The sequence below is a fragment of the Danio rerio genome, chromosome 11 (genome assembly GCF_052040795.2).
Source record: "Danio rerio strain M-AB ecotype USA chromosome 11, GRCz13ab, whole genome shotgun sequence".
Taxonomy (NCBI): domain Eukaryota; kingdom Metazoa; phylum Chordata; class Actinopteri; order Cypriniformes; family Danionidae; genus Danio; species Danio rerio.
Genome location: NC_141031.1, coordinates 36426682 through 36452203, shown reverse-complemented (window position 1 = coordinate 36452203; position 25522 = coordinate 36426682). Strand labels below are relative to the sequence as shown.

Sequence of the window (25522 nt, the reverse complement as noted above, 5' to 3'; positions counted from 1 at the left end):
TTGATTAATTGTTTAGAGTGCTTGTTTTTGAACTGTGGGAGGAAACCGGAGGACCCGGGGAAAACCCACGCGACCACGGGGAGAACGAGCAAACTCCGCACAGAAATGCCGTCTGGTTTGGAAAGGAATTAAACCAGGGGCATTCTTGCTGTGAGGCAACAGCGCTAATCGCTGGCCACCGTGACGCCCGTTTGAAAGGAGGGAAAGTAGGGTTGGGTGGGAGGGTTTCTTCTAGACGAAGATATTGAGATGAGAAAAGTCTGGTTATTTAAAGTGAGTTAAGGATCGTCTGATAGGATATTCAGTCATTAGCTAAAGTTGGAACAGCTGTGAACAATCATAAGCACGTGATCCTCTCGAAATTTGTTTATGAATAAACTTTACTTATTTTATTCTACAGTTCAGTATAGGGAAGAATATGGCGTGCAGCGCTTAAGACTTTTCTTTTCATCTGTTTCTAGTGAGGCAAGGGGTCATTCATGAGTTAGAATTGTTTTGTTATATTTCCTTTTTTTGTTTGGATTCACTAACGTCCCCTTACTCTTTAGTTGAACAAGTGTTTGTTTGATAATTACTTTGAATTTGCTACTTTATCACATTCTTTTTATTGTTGTAAATATTGATCTGTTTTGAATATATATTTGGGCATTATTCTGTTTTCACTTTTGTACATTAAATCACTTTATTTGGCAGTTCTGTTGTCAGTGTCTTTTGCTTACACCCTCATATTGTGAATTCACCACACATTTAAATGTTATTCCTTTTACCCTAGACTAACAAGTTGGCCTGTACTGTAGATGCAATGTAACTTAATTCAATGAATGGACCATCAAAGTATGACATTTTTCTCTCCTTTAGTGTCATTATAGGGTGCATATTCATGAGCACGGTGCACTGCTGTATACCCCGGATGCCCACTTACAATTTCTTCTGTTTGAAACAAAGCACAGGCGATTCTAATGCAGCCAAGTGTGACATGAACATGCACGCTACACTGACACAAGCGAATAAACTGTGAAAAGTTTTTTTTTTTTAGATGATTTGGTACTTTGAACAAGTCTGCAACTTTGCTGTCTATGAAAGATAAGGGAGCTCTCAGATTTGACCTGAATATTTTAGTTTATGCTCTGAACAGTAATGAAGGTCTCAGGGGTTTGCAATGACAGGAGGATGAGTAATAACAACATTTTTGTTTTGTTTTAGTTTAACTAAAATTTTAATGCTGATCAAGTTTTTCAGCTGCATATCCATCATGTAAATCTCCCATTGCAGCACATCTCAAAGATACTGTTGGATTGAGATCTGGTGAATGTGAAGGCCACTGAAGTTTAGTGAACTTACTGTCATGCTCAGGAAGAAAGTTTGAGATGATTTGAGATTTGTGGCATGCTGTGTTATCCTGCTGGAAGTAGCCTTCACAAGAAGAGTACACTGTGACTGTGCTCATAAAGGGATGGACATGGTCAGCAGTGCAGTTCTGCAACAGTAAAATTGTTTAATAATGCTCAGCTATACTATGGGCCCAAAGTGAGCCAAGAAAATATCCCTCACACAGCAAAACATCCCCAATTCAGCTTGAACTACTGATACAACACAGAATAGATCCATACTTTCATGTTTTTTACACCTAATTCTGACCCTATACCATTCAATTTGAGACTCATCAGACTGGGAAAGCGGTTTCAAGTCTTTTATGTCCAGTATTGGTGAGCATGTGTAAAATGTTGCCTCAGACTTCTGTAATTATATGGTAGGAGTAGCCATTTCTGCGACTCTAAACACGTCAAGCCTTTAAGTAAATGAGCTAGTGTTCTTGTGAGATGCTCTTAAGCAGAACTTTCACTTTCAAGTATGTTACCCTAACGTGCTTGTTTTCAGCTGCTAAAAATGTGGCCTTCAAATGACAGATTGCTATTAAATTTCACCAAAAAATGTTTGACTGATGTTGAGGGCTTAAAAAAACATCTATTAAAGGTTAGGCCAGGGATGGCCCTCCAGGACAGAGTTTGCCCATTCCTGGGTTTGGCAGTATTCTAAAATTTTGCAAGAGTTTTTTTTTTTTTTTTTTTTTTAGTCCAGTCATTTTTTCTGAAAGTTATTAGTCATCCAATTTTGAATATCAGCTATACTATCTGTTAGTTTTGTGAATTTATGGAAATTATCAGGTTGTGAGAAGACAGAGTTGTGTATCATTGGCATAAAAGTTAAAACTTAACTCTATATAGCAATAGCATATATACTGTAAATGTAAAAAGCAAGGGACCAAGAACTGAGCCTTGTGGTACCCCAAAGTATACTTTTGATTGATATGATGTCTCTTCATTGTCACAGTATTATTAAAGTATACTCAAAAGCTCTGTGCTGTGTATACCTTTTACTGTATTTTACAGTTTACTGTACTACAGTGGTCCTCCAACCGATAGGCTGTATAAACGGGTCACACCATATCTGTATATATGTTAGCTGTTGTGACGCGAGCGCATCGATTGCATCATTTGCGCATCCTTTACCTCCTCACGTGTTGTGGCTGCTGTAGGCTATGTATAACACACATGCGTCTACCTCTGCTAGTTAACTCATGATATCTGCCAGATTGGCGAGTACTGATCAATGAAATGTGATTATCGGCCGATACCGTTTTTCGGCCAATCGATCGGAGCATCCCTAATTTGCATTAACCTATTTGTATTGATTTTGATTTCATTTATTTATTTTCTTTTTGGCTTAGCCCCTTTATTAATTTGGGGTCGCCACAGCCCTTTCAGCTGCAACCAATTACTGGGAAACACTCATTCACACACACACTACGGACATTTTAGCTTACCCAATTCACCTTTAACACGTCTTTGGACTTGTGGGGGAAACCCTTAGCACCTGGGGGAAACCCACGCCAACACGGGGAGAACATGCAAACTCCACATAGAAATGCCAACTGACCCAGCCGAGGCTCGAACCAGCAACCTTCTTGCTGTGAGGCGATTGTGCGACCCAGTGCGCCGCTCCAATTTTGATTTCACATTACCCAAATAATTACTTTAGATCCCCCTCAATCATGATTATGCGGCCAGATCCGTACATAACTCCGGAGCGTTTCTCTTCACTGAGCAACCTTTAAATAAGCATCTTCAATGTCTTCTAGATGCATTGGGCCAATACCCTCTCTACTCATTGATAATACTGTGCCTTTATGAAAGCAGCATAATAAAAAAAAACCTTAACAACTTTTTTGAAATATAGCCTGTGATGCAGCTAGCTGGAAGCAAGACCTGTATAGTGTCTGCTAATTAAGGATTTACATCAAACAAGATATTTGTTCTGGAGCCTGCAGTGCATTTGGTTTGTTGATGGCGGTGCGTGTTAAAAAAACCCTGCTGTGCCCAGAGGCCAATCTTACTGCGAATATAGTATAAAGAAAGAAAATATAAAGCTTGTGTCCATAAGAGTAGCCATTATTAATTATTCATGCTGAGTGGGAATAGTCGTACTTGCTAGACTTTGTTATTCAATGATAGGATGCATTGATTGACTACTGTAGACATTCGCTACTCTTGCACGTGTCGGATCAATCCATGTGTGTGTGTGAAAGAAAGAAAGACGGACTGATGGAAACAGGGAGGTTCAAGACTGCGGGGAGTTATGGCAAAGGACTGAAAATCTATCATGGTGACAGTATGCATGGGGAAACGTCAATACGTGTCACACACAGAAAACCTTCCGGGTGGATAAAGGAAAGCGACAAGCGCAGAGCCGAGGATCTGTGTGCGGAAACACAGGTGCAGCCGTGCTTATCGGGTTTCTGGTTGTCCAAACATAGCCCGGTTCATTTTTTTTGATTAATATTATTGATCCGGCCAGGAAAATTACGGTAGCCCACTCACCCGATATAAACATGGCTGATATCAAAGTTGCTTCTCTAAAAGTTTAGAGAGAGGGACACGTCTGGGCGAGTACAGCCGGGATGTGTGCGCTTGCATTAATAATCTCTTCTATATATCCTCCAGCATATGTGACCGAGAAGTGCTCTACTTGTCAAATCTGAACTTTTTGTCTCCTTAATTAGCATATTGAGAGGAGTGCCGTCATGGCAGGTGCTGTGGTTCGTGATTCTGAACTTAACTTTCTCAAGTGGAGACTTTCAGATTCAGCCCCGACGTCTTCATCGCCAGCTATTGAGCTAAAGAGGAAGCAGTGATGTATAATTGACATAATTATCCACGAATAAGTCAATTCTTTGTGCCAACACTATTTCTAGACGTTGCTGCTTTTCTTCGTCCCACCGGGCCTGATTTCCCTCTCCCCGAGATGAAGCCAAGTGAATCTAAATGGGACGCATGTTTTATTCAGGAGACAAGTGATATCATGGCTCGTGGGTTGGGGGTGTGTGCTTGAGTGTTTTTGTTTGGGTTGGTGTTTGATTGGAAGTCACTAAAGTGAATTTACTTCACCTATTGATTTTTTTCTGGCTCATTTTCTTACGATTTAGGAACACGGCCGGAAGGAAATGCTTGCGCTGATATCTTAGTTAAGAATGGCATTAAATCTACAGCATGTAATGAACCTCTGAAATGCAGGGGGTGAATTGGATGTTGTGAGTTTGAGATGCCAATGTTTAATTGCATCATTCATCAGCGTGACAGTATATGTTTTGCTCAGTTTTGGGCAAATTACGTTTATGTTTCTGTGGTAATGTATCGGTTTTGGGGACACAAAAGGAAAGTAAGACAGAGTTTGTTGTCATTGCTTAATATATTTTTCTGTCTTTCCAATTTTCAACCAGCAGTTTCTTACACCACTGAGTTGCCTAAGGGTGTACATTTACACAAAATTTATACATTGAATACATTCTGTACAAATGACAAAAAATCCTGCATGGACCATCCTGTAAAACAATGCTATAGCTGGCTATCTAATCCCCATCTGTGTTAATGCGCATTCACAATCTCATGAGGAAACAAGTGATAAAAATGGCAATTAAAAAAAATAATTATGCAAATGACAGATGGAAATTCCTTTGCAAAATAAACTTTATTATCATTTATAAAACAGTTCTGTCCGGTTCTTGAATCTGATTGGTTGACAGCAGTGCAATATTCTACCAGTAACTTGTACCACCACTTAATCCTTCACCCCTGTGTATTACACCGCCCACATACAGCAACAAGCATAGGACACTCTACAGTTTGACAAATTTTGCTGCTGTTGGGCAACATAAATGTAATTGAGGCTTTTTAGTCGAGAATGTAGTAGTTTAAATTGCAACTATGCAGTTTTTTTTATAAGGATAATATCAGTGCTTATTTCAAATAATTATCATTTCTGATAGACAGCGCATCAGCAGCCATTAGCCTCTCATACTCAAAGATGGTCGACGTTGCCCATCCACAACATGGCAATATAGACCACATAATAAGCCCTTACAGGAGGAAAAATACAGAGTAATTTTAAACTACAGCTGATCAAATCATTATTAACTGGTAAGGGATATTCGAAGTCGATCTCTCTTTTTTATGTTAAAGTGCTGCATTTATACCATATAACTGTAGTGTATTGAGTGTGAGATGGGACTCGCATACCAGGAATGTAATGTGATGTGTTGGCAGAAAAAAAAAAAAAAAAAAGAAATGCCCGCATGGGTTTAGCGTTTTTCCTTATCGGGAACACATCAATCTAGTAGGGATTGTGTTGCTTTTTTAGGGTTAATTATTGTGATCTCTGTTGCAATCAGTATAAATACTGTAGACTGTAATGCTGTAGGAATGTAGGAAGATATCTATCTATCTATCTATCTATCTATCTATCTATCTAAATCTTAAATATATCTTAAAATGTGAGCAAAATCCCCTGTTTTGTCATCACTTTAGACATTACGCTAGAGAATCATTCAAACACTAGCTCTAAAGACAAGTTGGTGAAATGGCAACAATTTCTGCTATTCTGACGTCAGCTGCAGATGTGAATGAATGATTTTAGAAAGTTGTTCCTAATACAAAAAGGTTTTGAGACTGTGTTTGGTTTTCTTTTTATTTACAGAATTATGCCGTCAAACTGTGATGTGGCTTTATATAGGCATTGGTGGGATACTAAGGCACTCTGCCTGTGGCTTTGTGCCAATGCATGCCTCCCACCAGTTACAATATACAGCCATATTACACTGCTAGGCAACAAACCTAAATTACATTTGTGATTTTTTGTGTGCAAATTTTTACTACACATTTGGATGGAAAGCCAGCTTATGCATCTGTTGTTTTGGTTGTCAAGTACTTGTGTGCATCTCTATAGACTGAACATGTAATCTAAATGAGCTTAGCATCACTATTTTCAGTGAATGGTGCATTTTTTGCTGTTTACACAGAGACAATTATGGCATAATTTTCAAAAAGGCACACTCTGATACTTGCACTTTTCATCTCAGAATTGAAGCCATGGGTTATGTAACATTTCACACTTTATAAGGCTTTTGCAAGGCAGCGTGGCAACATTCATTTCCAGAATGTTGTAAAGGTTATAGATTATTTCTAAAAACAAAAACAAACACATATTGCATTCAAATTGTGCTTTGATTATCTGCATATTTAATTAACTTTTACACAATATGCATTGTAAAAACCTCTATAGGAATAATTGAATTAAATTAATGACAACACACACATTCCCTAAATACCAAACAACAAATAATGCATTAACTCGTAATGTGTTATTTTAGTTTTTTGGCATCTGAGTGAAATGCCAGTAACAAAATGATTTATATTTCCTTTAATTTAGCAAAAAATGTGTCTTGTAATATTGCACACATATTTATTTTATTAATATATGAAACAATTAGTCTTTCTGTGAAAATAAATATATAAAAAATCTTTACAAAAAAGTTTTACGTTTATGATAATGGCACCTCTTTAAATAAATAAATATATAAATAAATAAAAACCAGATAATGTTGGATTTTTGTGGCAACACAGATGGAGATATTTACACAAACTGCATGCTTGTGTTGTGCTGTATTTGTCCAATCAAAACTATGAGCACAGTCAATATGCAAAGCACATATAAATGCTGAGCCAATCAACAGTTTGACATTTCAAAACCAGGATTAATAACCAAATGAACATGCACACAGCTCAACTAGTAGCTAGTGTCACCAACACCAAAGCTAAACTTTGGTCTGATTTTAGAGGAAGAACATGCCAGAAAAAAATAGCCTGAAGCCACCTTAATGCATCTGCCAGATCCCTAAAATGTGCAAAGAGCAAGATAACCTGGGGTTAAAAATGATAACCCAGAATTATCAATTTCACATGTGAACGCTTTGCTTAGAAAGACCTGACAGCAGTGCTCTAGCTAAAACAACCTATAACTTCGCGCCATCTAGATGGGATAACTTTCCTGCACCATTACCTTGTCAGAAACGCCTATAAAGTAAAGTCTTCATCGCGTCCAGGCCTTCTGAGGAACATAAAGGGACGACAGTGCACCAAATTCACAACCCTCCCCAAGGGGTCACGCTGACAGTATCCCATTTCTCTTGCTGTTCTCTCTGTCTACAAATCCTGCTAAGCTAAAAGTAGATAATTCGTTTCAGACAGAGCACAGTATGAGAGCTCTCCTGGCTTTGGGAGCCATCACACTCAATCCCACCTCAAATAAAAGAGGCATGGGAAAGTAACTTTATGCGGGATTTTTTGACATTGCGATGGTGTTAACAGAGCTTAACCTTCTCCGGGTTTAATTTGCTCAGGTGCCTGTTTAAATGTCAGCGCTGGCCTGCTGATTGAAGACTCCCTGGCTCTCTGTATTCAGATGAAGTTATTAAACATCTCTAGTCTGCCATTTACGTAATGTCTTGGTATATTAGCAGGCGTTAGGTTATGGCTTTGAAGTGAAAAATGAAGATGAACGTATACGGACCTTCGCTTTTTTTAAAGAGCTCATTCAAATGCTTTTACTGGACAAAACCCCATTTACGGAAAATATTAGAATCCAAAAAAAGGAAAAGTCCATACAGTATATAGACATGCACACTACAAAGGAGCTAGGGGAGCTCGGCTACCGCAATTGAGCCATGGGCCTCTATTTTAACGATCTAGGTGCAAAGTCTAAAGTGTATGGCGCATAAGTGTCCAAATCCACTTTTGCTATTTTAAGGATGGAAAAATAAGGTTTGCACCCTGCATGGTCTAACAGGGTTGTGCTTATTCTCTTAATGAGTCATGATTGTGTTTTAAGAATAACATTCACTAAATCAATAGAGACTCAACTCCCATTCCCTTTAAGAGTCAGTTGCATCGTGCCATTGTGCGTTTCATATTTACATGGCGCACTTTGTAAGTGCAAAAACGATTCACCAGCGAGAAAACAGGATAAAGAACGAGCCTCCGCCATTCGACCTCTTTCTCTTTACCTTTACTCCTTCACTTTCATGGATAAGGAAACAGTGTTGTACACACTCCCCTGAACACATCCATTAACCGTCATATTTAATTTAGTTTAAGCGCACAGAGTTGTTTCAAAATTGTTTCTAAATTCGGTTCTAATTTTCAGCAAATAAATAAATGATCAATTATAACGAAATGTGGTGAAAAAAATTAGTTCTATCCAAACACAAATCTTATTCTAATGCCCCATAGGGTTCAAAACCCGACAGGTTGACGTCCTTTCTAGACCAGCACACCCATGAGTCCACAAATCGGCGCAAATGAATTTGCTATTTAAACAATGTGGTGAAAAACAGGAAAATTAAGGTTGCATTGGTCTGAAAATAGCAACACATCACGCCAAATATGCCTTGCGTATACTATTGCGCCGGTTGTATGACAGGGCCCCTGAAAACATGATTGTGAAATTTAGGGGGCGGGGGAGGGGCTCAAAAATATTCACGTGTCTTTTGACATGCTGTTTCAGTCATGTGTGATGTGATCATGGAAAATTTGTATTTTTAGAAGCGAAGATATCATTAATTCATGCATGATGGCATGCAGGATTTACACTTCACTTGCCATAAGCATCAAATTGCGTCAATCCACCTGGATGACGCGATGGCAGCCATATTGCACCAGACTGCACACCAGCTGATGAGTGGAGAGGAGACGGAGTAATGAAGACAATTATGATATGGGTATGGTTGAGGCCAGTGGGTAAATTTGGCCAGGATGCCGGGGTTAAACCTGGGACCACAGAGAGTCAGGACCTCGGCTTAATGTCTCATCCGAAAGACTGTACTCACTGAACAGTATAATGTCCCCATCAATATACTGGGGCATTAGCACCCACACAGACCACAGGTTGAGTGCCCCCTGCTAGCCTCATTTACAGCTTTTCTAATAGCGTTCCCATGTGGTCTCCCATTCACAAACACAAGTGAATGCTGCTCTCTCATTGGCTTTAGGTGATCTCCAATGTTATTTTCAGTTAAATCTCATTTCACACGGCATGAATTGAATTGCCGACAGCTTGAGCAACTCATCTGCGATTCTCACAGATTGTGTCTTTGCTTGTTCACATTTTGTGATTGCTACACCCGTGAACAAGCACAAATGTGCCTGTGATTTCAGGCATTTGTCAGCGATTTCGCAAAACCTGTCGCCGAGCCAAAATCGCTGCTGAGAGCTAGCTGCCGGCTAGCTAGTAGTCTAATACAGTGTTCTTATGTAACATTACTGTAAACATGTTAAACATGTTAAGCTGAATGGGCAAGTTTAACTTGACAAAACAGAATCATTTTGAATATTTTTTCTTTCATTTTTGAATACTTTTACCAGAGTGAAAAGTATTGACGTATTTAATATGCGTTTATGTATATATGCATATTTATTTTTTTGTTTATTTTGTCTAAGTGTTTTATACATCATTGTTGCAAGGCCCACTCATGATTTAGACCAAATACTGTTTATGTGCAGCTTTCAAATGTACTGTATGTGTGCGTTTATACATTCAAATAAACACATTATGATGCTAATGTTTTTTTTTTTTTTATGCTGTAAATCCTGACTGTTTTAGATGGGTACATTATATTTTGGCCTATTGACTAAAAATAGTTGACCCTAGAGACTGTTTGTACTGTGAATCTTTAATTCACAATGGCAAATTAGGCTTATTCTATTTGGTAGTAACAATACCAGCCAGGTTGCTTTTGGGTGTAGACATTAAGGACAGCTCAATTTACTGTAAAGCAGTGGTCACGAAAACTTGTTCCTGGAGGGCCGGTGCCCTGCAGATTTTACCTCCAACCCTAATCAAACACACCTGAACAAGCTAATCAAGGTCTTACTAGGTATACTTAAAACATCCAGGCAGGTGTTTTGAGGCAAGTTGGAGCTAAACCCTGCAGGGACAGCGGCCCTCCAGGACCGAGATTGGTGGCCTCTGCTGTAAAGGATGCCTTTGTTTGCAGTTAACACTCCTTTAAATGCACCACATCCATTATAAGCTGCAAACTCACAGTTTTAATGGTAATCTCATTGAAAACTCATTAGCGGTGTCATTTTCAAGAGCAGGGAGAGATACACAATGAAAACAGGTGAAATATTAAACAAAATAAAATATTAGAGTAAGATCGGACATTTAGGAGCTCTCCAACCTAACAAATGCTATTTGTCATGGGTCGTATTTAAACTGCAAGGGACTAAACTGTTGAGAGTGAAAAAAGGCTGAATTTTTAATAATTTCAATGGTCACAACTGAAACTTTAAATGGACTTTTGTGTGTCAGATTTACCTTCTAATGGTGGTATGTGAAATCCTAATGGAATGTCCCACAGTTGAAAATGAAGGTTTGTATAGTTTTTAATGGTATTTGTAGAAGAAACCATTAGAACTTTCCCAGTACACTTATTTTAGTCTGTTTCTTACACAACATGATCTATAACCTGCTTCAAAAGATTGAAAATCGATCTAGGCAACTCTATTTAGATCCAGTGCTTTTATAAATCATTACAATGGTCGGGTGAATGTCATATTTGTCATTTTTGAATGAGTAATGCGCTTCTGCAGTTTTAAGTATTCTGCCCTCTGCTGACATTTTCAAGCAATCTGATTAATGTTGACCTGTGCTTGGTTAACCTTTTGCACGCAGCATTGTATGTTCAGTGTGTCTGAACTGACTCTGGCCTTCATGATGAGATGTTATGAAAAGAAACAACAGAGAAAGGCATGCCATTGATTTGCCATCTAGCTCTGCTGCCGTAATCACCTGATTGTTCCAGACAAATATACAGGGGAATCGACGAGAATACCAAATGAGATCTCTCTCTCTCTCTTCTGGCCTCAGCCAACACAAGGCATTTTCCTTAACCCAAAGGCTCGGTAATAAGAGCTATATTTGAACCAATCCAGGATATTTGGCCTTTATTTTCTGTGTTTGGATGCTTTGATCATTTTCACATGAATTTCACAGAGGATACAGCCAAAATAATATGCCAGAATGCCTGTTAGGGTCTGGTTTTTGCCTGGTTTTGGGGAACAAATGTCGCTACAATAATATTAAAATCTGAAATCATCAGCATTGACAGATCAAGCCAACAGAGCATGAGGAAAATGTGGCTTATGACAAAATAAAAGCCAAGAATGAAAACGTAAAAACACAAATGTGAATATACGAGTAACACACTCAAACATGATTTTAGCTGCTTGTTCAAACTACTGAGCTCAATCAACACAATTCTTAAAATTTTAGGGGGACAACTAAATTGTTTTGTTAAATCCACTTAAATGCATTCAGTTATTCATTTTCCTTCGGCTTAGTCCCTTTATTAATCAGGGGTCACCACTGTGGAATGAACCACCAACTTATCCAGCATGTTTTACACAGTGAATGCCCTTCCAGCTGCAACCCATTACTGGGAAACACCCATACACTCATGCAGTGGTGCCGCTGAGGGGAAAAGTTAGGATGATTCTTTCTCATCAAGGGCCCATGCGTTTTCGGAACCCCCCCTTTCTCCTTTAATTTTATCAGCGACACATCACACATCAACATATCTACCTACCCCCCACTCTTCAATTTCATCCACAATATATCTACCTCAACCCTTTCACTATCGCTTTTGACACATCAACCCCGCCCTCCCACCTTTCCACCCCTTGCTCCTCATGTTTAACGTATGTCTGCGACACCATCAAAATGTTATCATAGGGCCAGCGACCAGATTTACAGTACAGACAAAAAGCGTTGAAACAGTAAAATGTGCCAGATACATACACGAAAAAAATTCACAAGATATCGTTAAGGATCACAGTGTAACCCCAAAATAATAGTCTTTTAAATCTTTATATTTTTCCTAATATCCTTCAAACCATATTTATTTCCTTACTTTTTTAAACATGTAATACAAGTTACTTTTTATTGAATTAATTAGCTTTTAAACAAATAAATTAAGCTACAATTAGTCACAATAAATCAAACAGTCAATGAGAGCATGTGTTCATCATTTTGATGATCACTCAATAGACAGTGATTTTACTTAAAACAAATAGTACAAAAGTAGCAAACGCATTGCTTTAATCTGTCAATAATCTATATATACGGCAGGAATAGCTGGGGTCAGGAAGTTCTCAGATAACATTATCCTAAAATATTTTTTATGTGCTTTTTAAAGGTAAATGTAGGTGTACACTGCGGTGTTAATAGCAGATCCCCTCATTTAAAAACTACTTCTGAAAAAGATCAAGCCTCAGCCAGATAATAAAAAGTAACGCAAAAGTAACTAAAAAGTAACGTATAATGCATTATTTACTCTCCCAAAAAGTAAGTAGTTGCATTACTTTTTATGGTAATTCAATACATTACTTTCAAACGTAACTTTCCCCAACACCATTCATGACAATCCGTAACTTTTTGATTTAGTGGCTAATTCATATGAAATATGTATGAATAAGTGTTTAATTTAGTACTATTTGCTCATCCCCCAGTAATGTTCAGGTTCCGGGGGGGTGGGGGGGGGGTGGGGGGGGGGGGGGTTTACGATTCATGCAAATTTATATGAATTAACCATTACACCGACAAAGCGTAAAATAGTTTTGTTTCTTCATGAGACCACGCAAATTATTTTCATAGAAATATCTCTTAGGACCAAAAGGCAATGGATCATTTCACAAATAATTTGACATCCACATGCGTGTGCGTGTGTGTGGACATGAAGTAATAGATATTTAAGTACCTATTTTTTTTACTATGTAACGCATATCCTAAAAAGGGAAGTGATATTTTTATCTAGGTTGTAAAGGCTAAAACATTGTAAGAATGTCCTCATTAGAAGAACCTTTGAAAACTTTGCCCATTTATAGTTTGACTCGCTCTGAACAAAGACGTGTTTATACCCATATTGCCTCTGGGCTGTCACTTAATTTCAGGCTAATTAGCTGGGGAAGTTAATAGACGTGCTGCTTATTTCTAAAGTAAATGTCTCTTCAGAAGTAAATCTAACTCTCGGCCAAAACTTACACGGCTAATTCGTAATTCTTTTTTTTCTCCCTTATAAAATCAACACATCTGATATTTTTAAAGACCCTTTAGCAGTCTTCAGATAACTCGGCTTCTTGTAATTGATTATTTAAAGAATGTCACTGGCTGATTTGCTTTGGTCAGTGTTGGGAAACTTTGCAAACTACAAACTACACAATTTAAAGCAGAGTTAAAGGGAAGGTTCACACAGATACGAAAATTTACTCCCTCGAATTATTCCAAATATTTATGTTTCTTTTTTTTTTCAACAGTTTTTTTTTTTTTTTTTTTTTTTGGAAAATGTTAGAAATTGACAGCGATTCTAGGCAAAAAAAAAAAAAAAAAAAAATCTCTATGCAAGTCAGCTAGGGTTGCCAAGATACTGGAATTCGGTACCAATCGATACTAAAATTTCCCGCAAACATTTGAGCACTGTTGAGCACGTTCTTAAACACTGCTGATTTGCCATTGTGTTCACATTCTTTACAGAAATACTGTGATTGGCCAAGAAAGTCATCAGTTCAACAAATTCACCGATGTTTACAGAGTGTATCCACATGAGATACAGCGACACTGGAGCATTTTTAAGCTGCGATTCATCAGTCACGCCAACTTATAGAAAAACCAGCTGATCAATGTGACATTAAAACGCTCTAGTGTCCCTGTTTCTGTGGTTACACTGAGTAAACAGCGGTGAGTTTGGTGAACTGATGTTTTTTCCAACATGGGCTCATTCTGAAATTGTAGCCGAGACCATAAATTATGTAGCCAGGGCACCATGACGCCGTTCCTTTTTGCACTTACCAGCTTTACACTTGCCTCTGTATGGGCGGCTTTCCCGCTGTCACCATTTGTCCCGTTAGCACGCTATGTACGTCGGCGGACTTAAGACGCAGAGAGGAGTTGACCACGACAACGGTGTTCGAGTCTGGTAAGACAAAAACAGAAGCCAAAATATAAAATAAACAAGCAAAAAACAGGGTGAAAATGTGGTAAAATCTAAAAATGTGGTGGTAATCCAACAAGGGGTTTTCTTTATCTAGATTTCTTTTAAAAATTGTTGGTTGGGTTTAGGGAAGTGGGCAAGTAGGTCAATACATACATATTGTTTAGGTTTAGGGAAGGAGGAGGGTGGGTCAGTCAGTCATTCAGTCAGTGGGTTGACGTGAGAACAGCAGGCATGAATGGCACTCGCAAAAGAAATTTGAGATCTCAAAAAGTGTACACAGCGACCACTGGTGGATTCGTGAACACATAAACTGCAAAAAACAGACCTCTTGGGATGTATTTTAGGGGTTTCCAGAAATGTATATAGAGGTACGTTTTCAGCCTGGGTTGTTTTTTTTTTCTTGCGCATTTTCCATAATCATGTTTTTATGCGACATAGGTGGATGAAAACAATCCTAATGCTTACCATCATTATTTAAAATATTTATTTTTGTGTTCAACAGAAGAACAAACCGGATTGGAACAAGTGAAATGTGAGTAGATTATGAATAAACGGTAAGTTTTGGCTGAATTATCCTTTTAAATTTGCGTTTATACTTCTGTTTGTTATCAAAGAAATGCATGCGTCTCTCCATGGCATTTGAGTCTCCGTCTAGGGAATTGTCATTAATGTAATGTGATTTAATTAGTCATTGTTTCCTACCAAAGTCACTTTGGTGACTGTTTATAAAATCTGAGTAACTACAAATTCTGCTTGCCCTTTCTAAAGGTTAAGCATATTTAGCTATGATTCCTCTGTCTTATGATAATTTGCACATTAGTGAATGCGCTAGTTGCACAATGGCTCTAATATCCAGACTGATTGCACCAATGTTTTGAGGGTCAGTCCCAAATCTGTGTGACCTGTGAACTAGCTATTAAACCATAGCCATTTAGAAAAGTGTTTACCGGAAATGTTCATTTGTGCATGGAGCATTTGCAGCAGCAGTAGCACAATACTCTACAGAGCGCGTTTCCATAGAAGAGGTTGAAGGTTATTTGAAAGTGTTGATTGAAGGTTTAATGGTGTCGTGATGAGAGGTTACAGACATTTCAGGTAGCGGAGGGTGGCTAGTTTGTCTTCATGCTACACACGTTCACTCACACAAACAGCACATCAGACGAAGAGCTATATTTAAGCTGAATGGGCATTAAATGACTAGATCTTCAATAAAATAGCTCTTATATGAGCAGCATCTGTTCCTACAGCAGATTTAAAGCAACAATCATGTGTGAAAATAGCATCCTCATTAAAAACAAAAAGCTCTAGTTTCGTTACAAACTTTTGTGACTTTTTTTGTCTTTGAACACAAACATTAGTTTTTCCAAGAATCTTATGGACAAACTTTCTTAATAGGTAAAAAAAGTCTAAAGTTGCATCCCAAATGGCACACTTTACACTTATATACGCTCCTATGTGCGCCTTTAGGCGTTCTGGTCTAAAAAAGAAAGTCTACATGAATATAAAAACCACTGATTTCATGCCTTCATCTATAGGGGTGTAACGAGGAGACTGACACGGAGGGATCCATTTGCAGTATTTAATAGACACAGTTTAATTACAATCATACAACACGCACTAAAGTGCGAACTCACATCAACAGCATTCAGTATTGGTCGTGGGGCTGGCAGCTGACAGACACAGTGTGATATATCAAGCATGGATCAGTGACAGGCGGCGTGGTTCAGAGTCCGTATAACAAGTGTGGGTCGAGGGCAGGCAGCGTGGTTCAGAGTCCATATAACAAGCTTGGGTCGTGGGCAAGTAGAAGACAACTCAGAGTCAGAAACAGTCCGGGGTAATACACAGGAGAAGGCAAGGAATAACGCTCAGAAATGTTGGCCGTGGCAGAACAAGACTTCGCACTGGACTGGTGTTTGAGCGTGGCTTATAACAGGTAGCGTGGGTCGTTAACAGGATTCAGTTCAGGTGTGTGCGCAATCAGTTTAAGTGGATGATGTAATGTTTAAATGTCCGGGGATGGCGGCCTCTGCTGGCCAGCGAGGGGAATGACTGGGACCTAGTCGGTGACAAGGGGGGCTTTTTTTAGTTTATTCATGACAATTTGCTTTTGTATAATGTTATTATTAGTAGCTGTATCATAAATATATGCATATTTATATTTGTTTTATTAAAAACAAGCTTAGGTTTCCCAACATGTTAGGTTTTGGACCATATGGGGCATAGCATGTGTATTCGGATACAACTCAGGTTTTGAACACACTACGTTATTATTGTTCATTTATTCGTTTGCTGGAAATTAGAACTGAATTTAGAAATAGTTTTAAAACAAATCTTTGTGCTTAATGATTAAAATTATTTATGTAGGCTAATTGATGTCTGTGCGTACAACACATTTCCTTATCCACAAAACAGAGTAAAAGTAAAAGTGAAGAATGAGGAGGCTCATTCTCGCACTGCAGATGCTCTGTTTAACTGTTTTCTCGCTAGTGTTCAGTTTTTCCACTTACAAAGTCTGTCATGTAAAAAGCAAATGCGCTATGGCGTGACACATCTGCCTCTTAAAGGGAATGGGAGATGAGACTCTGACTGGTTTATTCTCAAAACACACCTACAACTCATTCAAGAGAATAAGCTCAACCCTGTTAGACCATGCGCCGCACCACAGAGCGTATTTTTCCGTCCTTAAAATGGCAAAAGTGTACTATGACAAGCCCTTAATGCTTTTGTGCCCTGCACTTTGGATTTTGTGCCTAGATCGCTAAAATAGAGCAAATTATCTTGACAGTGCAAACACAACTTTCTACCCTGAGTTACTGCATCTACTTTAACTATAGAAAAAAAAAAGTTTTGTCTTTGCAAGTTTAAGGCTCCTGTTATAGTAAGAGCTGCTGTAGATGGTGAAGTGATGGTGTTAACCAGGACAAGATCTGTGATGTATACATAAAACAACCTTCCAAAATCACACGTTCCTGGACATAAAAAAAAAGAATAAAATAAAATCCTGCAGCTTCAGGTTTAAAGAAAACACTTTAATGGAGTTTCCATTTCCTGTAATACTTTAATTGGGTATTGATTCTATTTCCCCAGAGGCATAACCAAGCTTTTGAAATGGCCTAAATTCCCAGAAACCCATTATGTCAAACACAAGCCGTAGAGACAGCCAATCAGCAGTTTACAGAGATGCGGAGACCCCATCAAAAACACTAAGTGGCTGATTTTGAGCAATTCTGACAAGTATTAACTTGAGTTGTAATCATAAGTTGTTGTTTTTTTATGTGGTCCATTCAGCTTTCAGCTGTGATTAAGAGAAGAAACACTTTCTACCTGCTTATGCTTTCAGTGGAAAAAGGACATTTGTTAATGCTTTAATTTTTAATTTAAAGACTTTTGTTGTTGTTAAAAAAGTATAAACTATATTAATTATCCTTTTAATTATTATTAATTTTTATTTATTTTTTGTAAAAAGTGGTCATGCCGTTTTGGTGTCTACATATTATTTTCAATGCTAGTCTAACCCAAGCCAAAAAATACTTCAGATTAAAATGGACGGGCCAAAAGTCTTGAAACAAAGTGTGTGCAATTTTCAGCCGGTGAAACTGCTGTATGACAAACCTGTGGGCAATATAAAACATGTATTGTTCTCTGACTAGTCCACCTTTACTGTCTTTCCCACATCCTGAAGAGTTACGGTGTGGAGAAGCCCCAAAGAAGAGTACCACCCAGACCATTGCATGCTCAGAGTGAAGCATGGGGGTGGATCAGTGATTGGGCATTCCCTAAACCCAATGCTTGTGCTAGATATGCGCATCACTACCAATGATTACCAAATGATTCTGGAGAACCCTGTGTACCCATTGGTTCAAACATTGCATCCTTTAGGCGATGCAGTGTATCAGGATGATAATGCACTAATACACTTCTGCTGTGCAGAACTTGTATCTGTCATTTCCATGATGAATTGATGCTGTACTGACCACAAAAGGAGGCCAATACTCCATACTAATGAATTATTGTGGTCTAAAACCAGGTATTTTAGTTTTTTTCAAATCCTGTACAAATATAACAATCAGGATTTAGTTGTAAAGTGTATACAACTGTAAGCATACCAGCATATACATTTTGCATCAGGTATTATTATTTTCAACAATGTTATACTGTGCATGTCTGTGTATTAAACTTGCCAACACACACAGTCTCTTCCTGCCAATGTAACCACAATGGCTAATGAAACTGCTGTATTTGAAATCACATTTGCATATGTAATGTGATGGTAAATAGAGATACATGATATATGACACAGCAGATGCCATGTTATTCATGATGGATGTTGTAATGATATAATGTACACATCCTGAAATTATCACCTTACATACAAATTCCTCACAACATAGTTAAACTGTGCATACTAAAGCAACATTTGCATGTTGACAGTTTTACACTTTTGACCTTTATTGCCTTCCATACAGTATAAATTCAGTTCACAAGCTTTACTTCTTCTAAATATAAAAACACACATCTCTCCACAATATGAGGTACAGTCTTACATCTTTAGTTTAAGCCGAGTCACACACTGCTAAAGTTTAATACATACAGTGTGAAATTTCCTGAAGGAACTGTCTGCTCTTGTCACATGCATAAAAGCGTCTGCTAAATTAATAAATGTAAATGCATAAATGTCTCTAATACCAGAGCCTGCATGCTCTATCTCTCAGACATTTCTCTCTGCACCTCAGCCATTATATTTTCATGAGTCTTTGATCAAGGGAACAGAGTGATCAAAATCAGAGCTGCACTTTTACTTTTGCTTGCAGAGCATCTCAAAGTTAATATATGCAGAAGTTTGTGTTCGTAACACTGCATTTAAAAACCTTTTACTTAACACTGGTTGTTGAATGGTTGAATTATTATACAAATTATCTCAAATTATCCTCATATACTATATTAAAAAGTGCCACAGTTTCCATTACATGCTGACCAAAAATTGTTCAATCATTGTTACAAATTAGATCAAACCATTATATATTATAATCCAAAAGTGTCACGGTTTCCATAAATATCTTTTTGTTTCTAGTCCAAATATGTAAAAGTTCATAAATCAAGAAGGATTTTCAAAACAAGCAAAAATATAGTCTTTTTTTCAGAAATAAATCAAATTGAGGTTAGTTTTTCCGTAAAACAAACAAAATAATCTGCAAATGGTGCAAGTAAAACAATCTTGTTTGACCAAAAATAAGATTATTTTGGTTAATCCATTGACAGATGTTGTCAACATAGGCTCATTCTGAGAATGTCCCCCTATATACATTTCTGGAAATCGCAAATTATGTAGCTAGAAGTACGTATGGCTGTATTTCGTTTTTAAAACGAAAGCTATGGGGTGGTATGACACAGTTCCTTTTCTCGCTTAACAGCTGACTGCTTACCTCCATGTAGACGACTTTCCCGCTGTCACCAGTTTGTCCAGTTAGCTTGCCATGTACATCGGTGGACTGGAGTGACAGAGAGGAGCTGACCATGACGACGGGGTTGAGTCTGGCGAAGAACAGTACCAGAAAGCAGGTAAGACAAAAACAAAAGCCAAAAAATAAAATACACAAGTAAATAACAGGGTGAGAATGCGGTAAAATCTGAAGAAAAAAAAAATAAAGAAAAAAAATCAGATCAGGGCTTTTCTTTTTCTGGATTGCTTTTTAAAACTGTGGGTTGGGTTCAAGGAAGTGGGTGGGCGGGTGAATCGGTGCTTTTAAAAACCCTATTGGTTGGGTTAAGGGAAGGAGGAGGGTGGGTCAGTCATTCATTCAGTCAGTCGACAGTGGCCTCTGGTGGAATTATGCGATAAGAGCAGATGTGAATGGCACTTGTGAGAGAAATGTGAGATCTTAATGTATATACAGCAGCCTCTGGTGGATTTGTGACTGGGACGTATTTTGCTCCCTTCAAAAAATGTATACAGCTGTACGTTTTCAGAATGAGCCTGGATTGGATTTTGTTTGCTTGGGTAAAAAAAGTCAATTTGTTTTCACTTTCACTTTTGATTTCTGAAAACAAGACAATACATTTTTACTTGTCTAGATAAAATGCTTTGTTTTAAGAAGTGTTAGAAATTTGGACGAGAAAACAAGACAAAAACTCTTAAGTAAGATTTTTTGTGCAGTGTTTCAACACTCAAGATAATATGAAACATGTTTGGAGCAACAAATAAATATGTAATGAATATTGAATGGTTATTTGGCTGCAAAAAAAGTTTTTTTTACATTTTTTTTATTTTACCACTACTACTACTACCACCACAACAACAACAACGTCTACTACAACAACAATTACTACTGATACTATTACAGCGACTAATGCTACTTCTACAACCACTACTACTACGACTTCTACAAAACAACAACCAATGGTAGGAATACTGATAATGAGGAGATAACAAAAGGACCAGTCAGAACAACAACGAAAACAATAATAACAGTTATAAGTAGAAGAAGAATAAAAAGAAGGGAAGAAAAAGTAGAAAAAAGAAGAAAAGAAAGGGAGAAAAAGAAGCCAAAAAATGAGGTGCAGCAGACAAAATAAGAACAAGGAAAAAACATTGCAATAATAATGATAATATACTGTACGAATAATAAGAAGACAAAGTAATATTAATAAGATGAACGACAAGAAAAAAAGCAATATTACATTAATAATAATAATAATAATAAGAATAAAAGATCAAGTGGACCAATGCATGTGATTAAACTATAATTATAATATACTCATGTTGATAATAAATGCAATAATAATTAATAATAATAATAATAATAATAATAATAATAATAGAATTATATAAGTGTTTTACACCACATTAATTATTTACATTTTGGAAAATATAAACATAGAAAATAGTAATTTTAAATGGTTAACAACATTAGCAAGGATTTCTGTATTTTTGGTCAAATGAACACTCAAAAAAAAAAAAAAAAAAAAAATCCAAATAATATCTTCCAACTACAAAACCAGTTTAGATTTGCACCCAATTACATCAAAGAGAAATCCATTCCAAAGGTGTAGGTGTACTAAATTTTTCCACATCAAATTGGTTTCAAAATACCTATAATTGTCACACCAGTCAATACATGTTCTATTATGGTCCTGCTTTGTTTTTGGCTTTTTACAATAAAGAATGATGCTGGCAGTGCATTCTGGGAACACCTCCAGCTGAGAAGCGTCTGGGAATGCAGTTCTGTGCGAAAGCAATATTAGACCTCCCACTGTTGCCTTTGTTAAATGGACTATGAAGTGTATATTTTTTCACTTCTAACAAGACCGAGCCTCAAAAAAAAAAAAAAAAAAAAAAAAAACCTTGCCACTGGTTTGGTTTGGAAACAACGAGTGTAGCAGTTTGAATAAATAAAGCTTTAAATCTTAAATAACATCAACTAGCTTTTGCTACATGTAATAGGGATACTGCTTAATAGGGATAGTTCACCCAAAAATAAAAATAGTCATCATTTGCTTCTGACATTTTAAACCTGGTTGAGTTTCTGTTAAACACAAAAGAAGATATTTTGAGGAATGTTTCTGACTAGCAACATTGACTTCTATAGTAGTTTTTCATACTATGGATTTTTTATATTGTAAGGTGAGTAAATGGGGAACACATTTCATTTTTGGACCACCCTGTTAGCTAAACCTTTATATGGCCACAGAGTATAACTATGCATGTTACCATGATGAGAATGAAACAATCATTCACTAACCTTATCAAACTTTCCTTCAATTTTAACCTGATGCCAATGCCAAACAAAGTCATAAAATTAAACTTAGTGACTTTCACAGAGGAATTGGGAGCTGAAGGTTGTTCGAATGTTGTTTTGGATCAGCAAAAGAACAAACAGATCCCTCCTTTCTAGATTAGCACTTCATTTAAAGAGGTAAATGGAGTCAGGTGTTTCAATTAATGGGATAAAATCAGGTGTGCGGTTAGCAGATCCTGCTGGGTTGAAAGAAATTAATCAGAGTGTCCTCGTTCAAAAGTTTGCCTCTTATCACAAACACCTCTGTTTAAAGGTTTGGAGTTGGATTTTAAAAAGGCTCTTATGTTCACCATAGCTGGGTCTAAAATGCAATTTATTCTTGTTATGTAAAGTTAAGATTTCGAAGTAACTTTTAGCGCTAGTTCTACCAGGAAGACCTAGGATGTTTCTCAATTCCAAGAACACTTAGAATGGACTTGCATTCTCGTGGAGACCGGTCTTGCCAAGTTACCTCAGAAGAAGGAACTTGGGAGAGCGCAAAAACAGAGAATGCATCCTCTGAGAATTGAGATGCTGCATTCTTTCCTGGTTCTTCCTAATAATAACACGACCTTCATGTGTTTTATTGGAAAAAGATTAAAACATTACAGCATTCATGCAACAATTTATTGTGTAAAAAAACCTTACAAATATACATTGCATTGCAAATTTTAATATGATTTTCAGCAATGAGTTAATGAAGATTTTCACAGTAATGTTTACTTTTACTTTCCATCTCATTTAGGGAAACTCCTGTGATAAATAAGTTACATCTTTAAACTTTAATAATAAATCTATATAAAAGGCTGCATTGTAAAAATGTCCTGATTTTCACAATGTTACTGTAATTTTTCGCAGTAAACTACACTAGGATCACTTAACTGTGACTTAACACTTAACTGTTTTAACTTGAAAATTCACAGTAATGGTGTTGTATTCATAATTTTATTGTGAAATTAAGGCAGGTTGCATGATTACAGCTTATTACTCTAAAAAAGGGCTATATCTTTTGCATGTCAGTTTAAACTCTTATTTCATTCAGCATAGACATTAATACAAATGAACTTATATGCTAGTATTGGCACATTTTGGAGTTTAGAAATAACAGAATGTTATTGCAGCCCCAAAAACAATTAGGTTACATCTTCAAAAATAACTTGAAAGAAAATCATCCTGTTTTGAAACGACATGAATGTCATAATAAATGTTCATTTTTGAGTGCACTGCACCTTTATTTAGTTTTAGAGGTTAACATGGAAATATGAAATCATTTTATATGAACATATTTTTGTGCTTAGCCAAAAACATAATTAACTGGAACAAAAGCAATTGATTCATAAAACCAAACACTGTTAAACACCCACAATGATTTCAAAGTCAGGGTAAATGTCAGAATGAATAGCTGAGGAAAGCCTGCTTCACAGTAAAATATAGGTAATTCTACAAGATTATGCTGTGAAATCATAGTAATGGACTTTACTATCTACTGTGAAGTTACACTATATGGCTGTAATTTCACAGTAATATGCATCGGCGCATACTCAACATTAAGAACACATCCGGGAACTTTCCTGCGTCTTCCATTCTTGCGGTCTTGAGTTTTGGAACGAAACTTCGGCGGTTGATGATGACTTTACATGAGAACAAAAGATCGCCGAAGAACACATATTGAAAAACAGCCCTAATGTCATGTCACTCATCACAATTAGTTCCAACCAATAGCCAAGAGACACAAGGAATATGTAAGCTGTGCATTCATTCATTTGGTCTATTCGCCCTGCCTTCATCTTCGGAAGTTATAGCTGGATCTAAAAGTTTCAAATTTAACCTACAGACAGGGCCTCCATGATAATGATATTCTCTGTTTTTGTTAAATGATACTTTTGTCAAATAGATGTAATTCAATATCCTATTTGGTCACAATTTATTTATTTATTTATTTATTTATTTATTTATTTATTTATTTTGATGTTCCATTTGTTGAATAAAAGTTTCATTGCATCTAAATGCCAACTAATTCTTATTAGATTATAAGTAGACTGTTTGGTTGCAAAGTTTCTTATAGTCAGTTAAATGTTTGGTGAAGGAGCAGTATAAACAGATATTAAGCAGACAGTCTACTAATACTCAAATGGACCATCAAAATAAAGTGTTACCATTATTCTTTGCTGAATTCTATGCACAATATGCTGAATTGTTGCTCAAGAAACATTTTTTTTTTTCACACACAGTCGTAATATTGTTGTAGAAAGGGATACATACGGTGAATGAAACAGTGAGTAGCACGTTTGCCTCAGCAAGAAGGTCACTGGTTCGAGTCCTGGCGGGGTTAGTTGGCGTTTCTGTGTGGAGTTTGCATGTTCTCCCCGTGTTCGCATGGGTTTCCTCCGGGTGTTCTGGTTTCCCCCACAAGTCCAAAGACATGCCCTATAGGTGAATTGGGTTGGCTAAATTGGCGTGTGTATGAATGTTTCCCAGTGATGGGTTGCAGCTGGAAGGGCGTCTGCTGCATAAAACATATGCTGGATAAGTTAGCGGTTCATTCCACAGTGGCGACCCCAGATTAATAAAGGGACTAAGCCAAAAAGAAAATGTACGAATGAATGAATAAATGAATGTTATAACATTAGAAATGTTATTAGTCACTTTTTAATGTTAAATCAATGTATTTAATCTTTTTTTTTTTTTTTTACTTTGAATGACAGTGTATCATAGTAGAAGTTGACACTGGCTTACAGTTGAAGGAATTTTCTAGGCACTTTCTGCTTTATACTAGAAACTTTAGGAGAATGTCAAGTTTTGTGAACTAAAGCTCAACAGAAAATAAAACCAGCAGCTTTACAGCAAACTAGAACAATGAATGTTTAAGCTTTCCAGAATCTACATTTTGAATGACTTGAACCATAGCTCTAGATCTGGATTGGTTGATCACAATGTTTTTTTTTTTTTAATCTTGGCTACAAGCATGTGTTGATTTTCGAGTACAGTGCTTAAGTGGCTTCACTCATATTTGACCAACAGGATTTTATCCTCCTATCCTCCAATCCTCTTCTGTTATACATTTAAGTTCTGGTGTCCCTCTGGTGATATTATTTAATCTTTCCTCATCTCCTTTCCTTTCCTATCTTGCCTTTGTCTGCTGTTTAAAATAGGCATAGTGTTTCTTATAATTTGTATGCTATTTCTGCTCTAAAACAGTCACAGTTAACATGTCAAATAATCTAAATGAAGTCCTTATGAATGAAGCACATTTACATAATTTCAGAAACTGCAGTACATTTTTTTTTGAGAATGAGCTCCATCATAACCCCGGGTTATTGTCGTTACAAACTCTGCTTTTAACCAGCACCAATAAAACCCAGCA

At 37.0% G+C, this 25522-nt stretch overlaps 1 protein-coding gene across 2 annotated transcripts in view; it reads right to left on the bottom strand.

The window, feature by feature from the left end:
* The window catches only part of thsd7bb (thrombospondin, type I, domain containing 7Bb), a 190388-nt gene extending 168123 nt beyond the window's left edge, over positions 1-22265 (bottom strand). For both annotated transcript variants that reach the window (XM_087273923.1, XM_087273925.1), the window contains exons 1-2: positions 22123-22265; positions 19807-19915 (exon numbers count right to left, since the gene is read on the bottom strand). The gene's annotated coding sequence lies outside the window, so the exon portion shown is untranslated. The remainder of the gene's footprint in view (positions 1-19806; positions 19916-22122) is intronic.
* Between the last annotated feature and the right edge of the window lie 3257 nt (positions 22266-25522).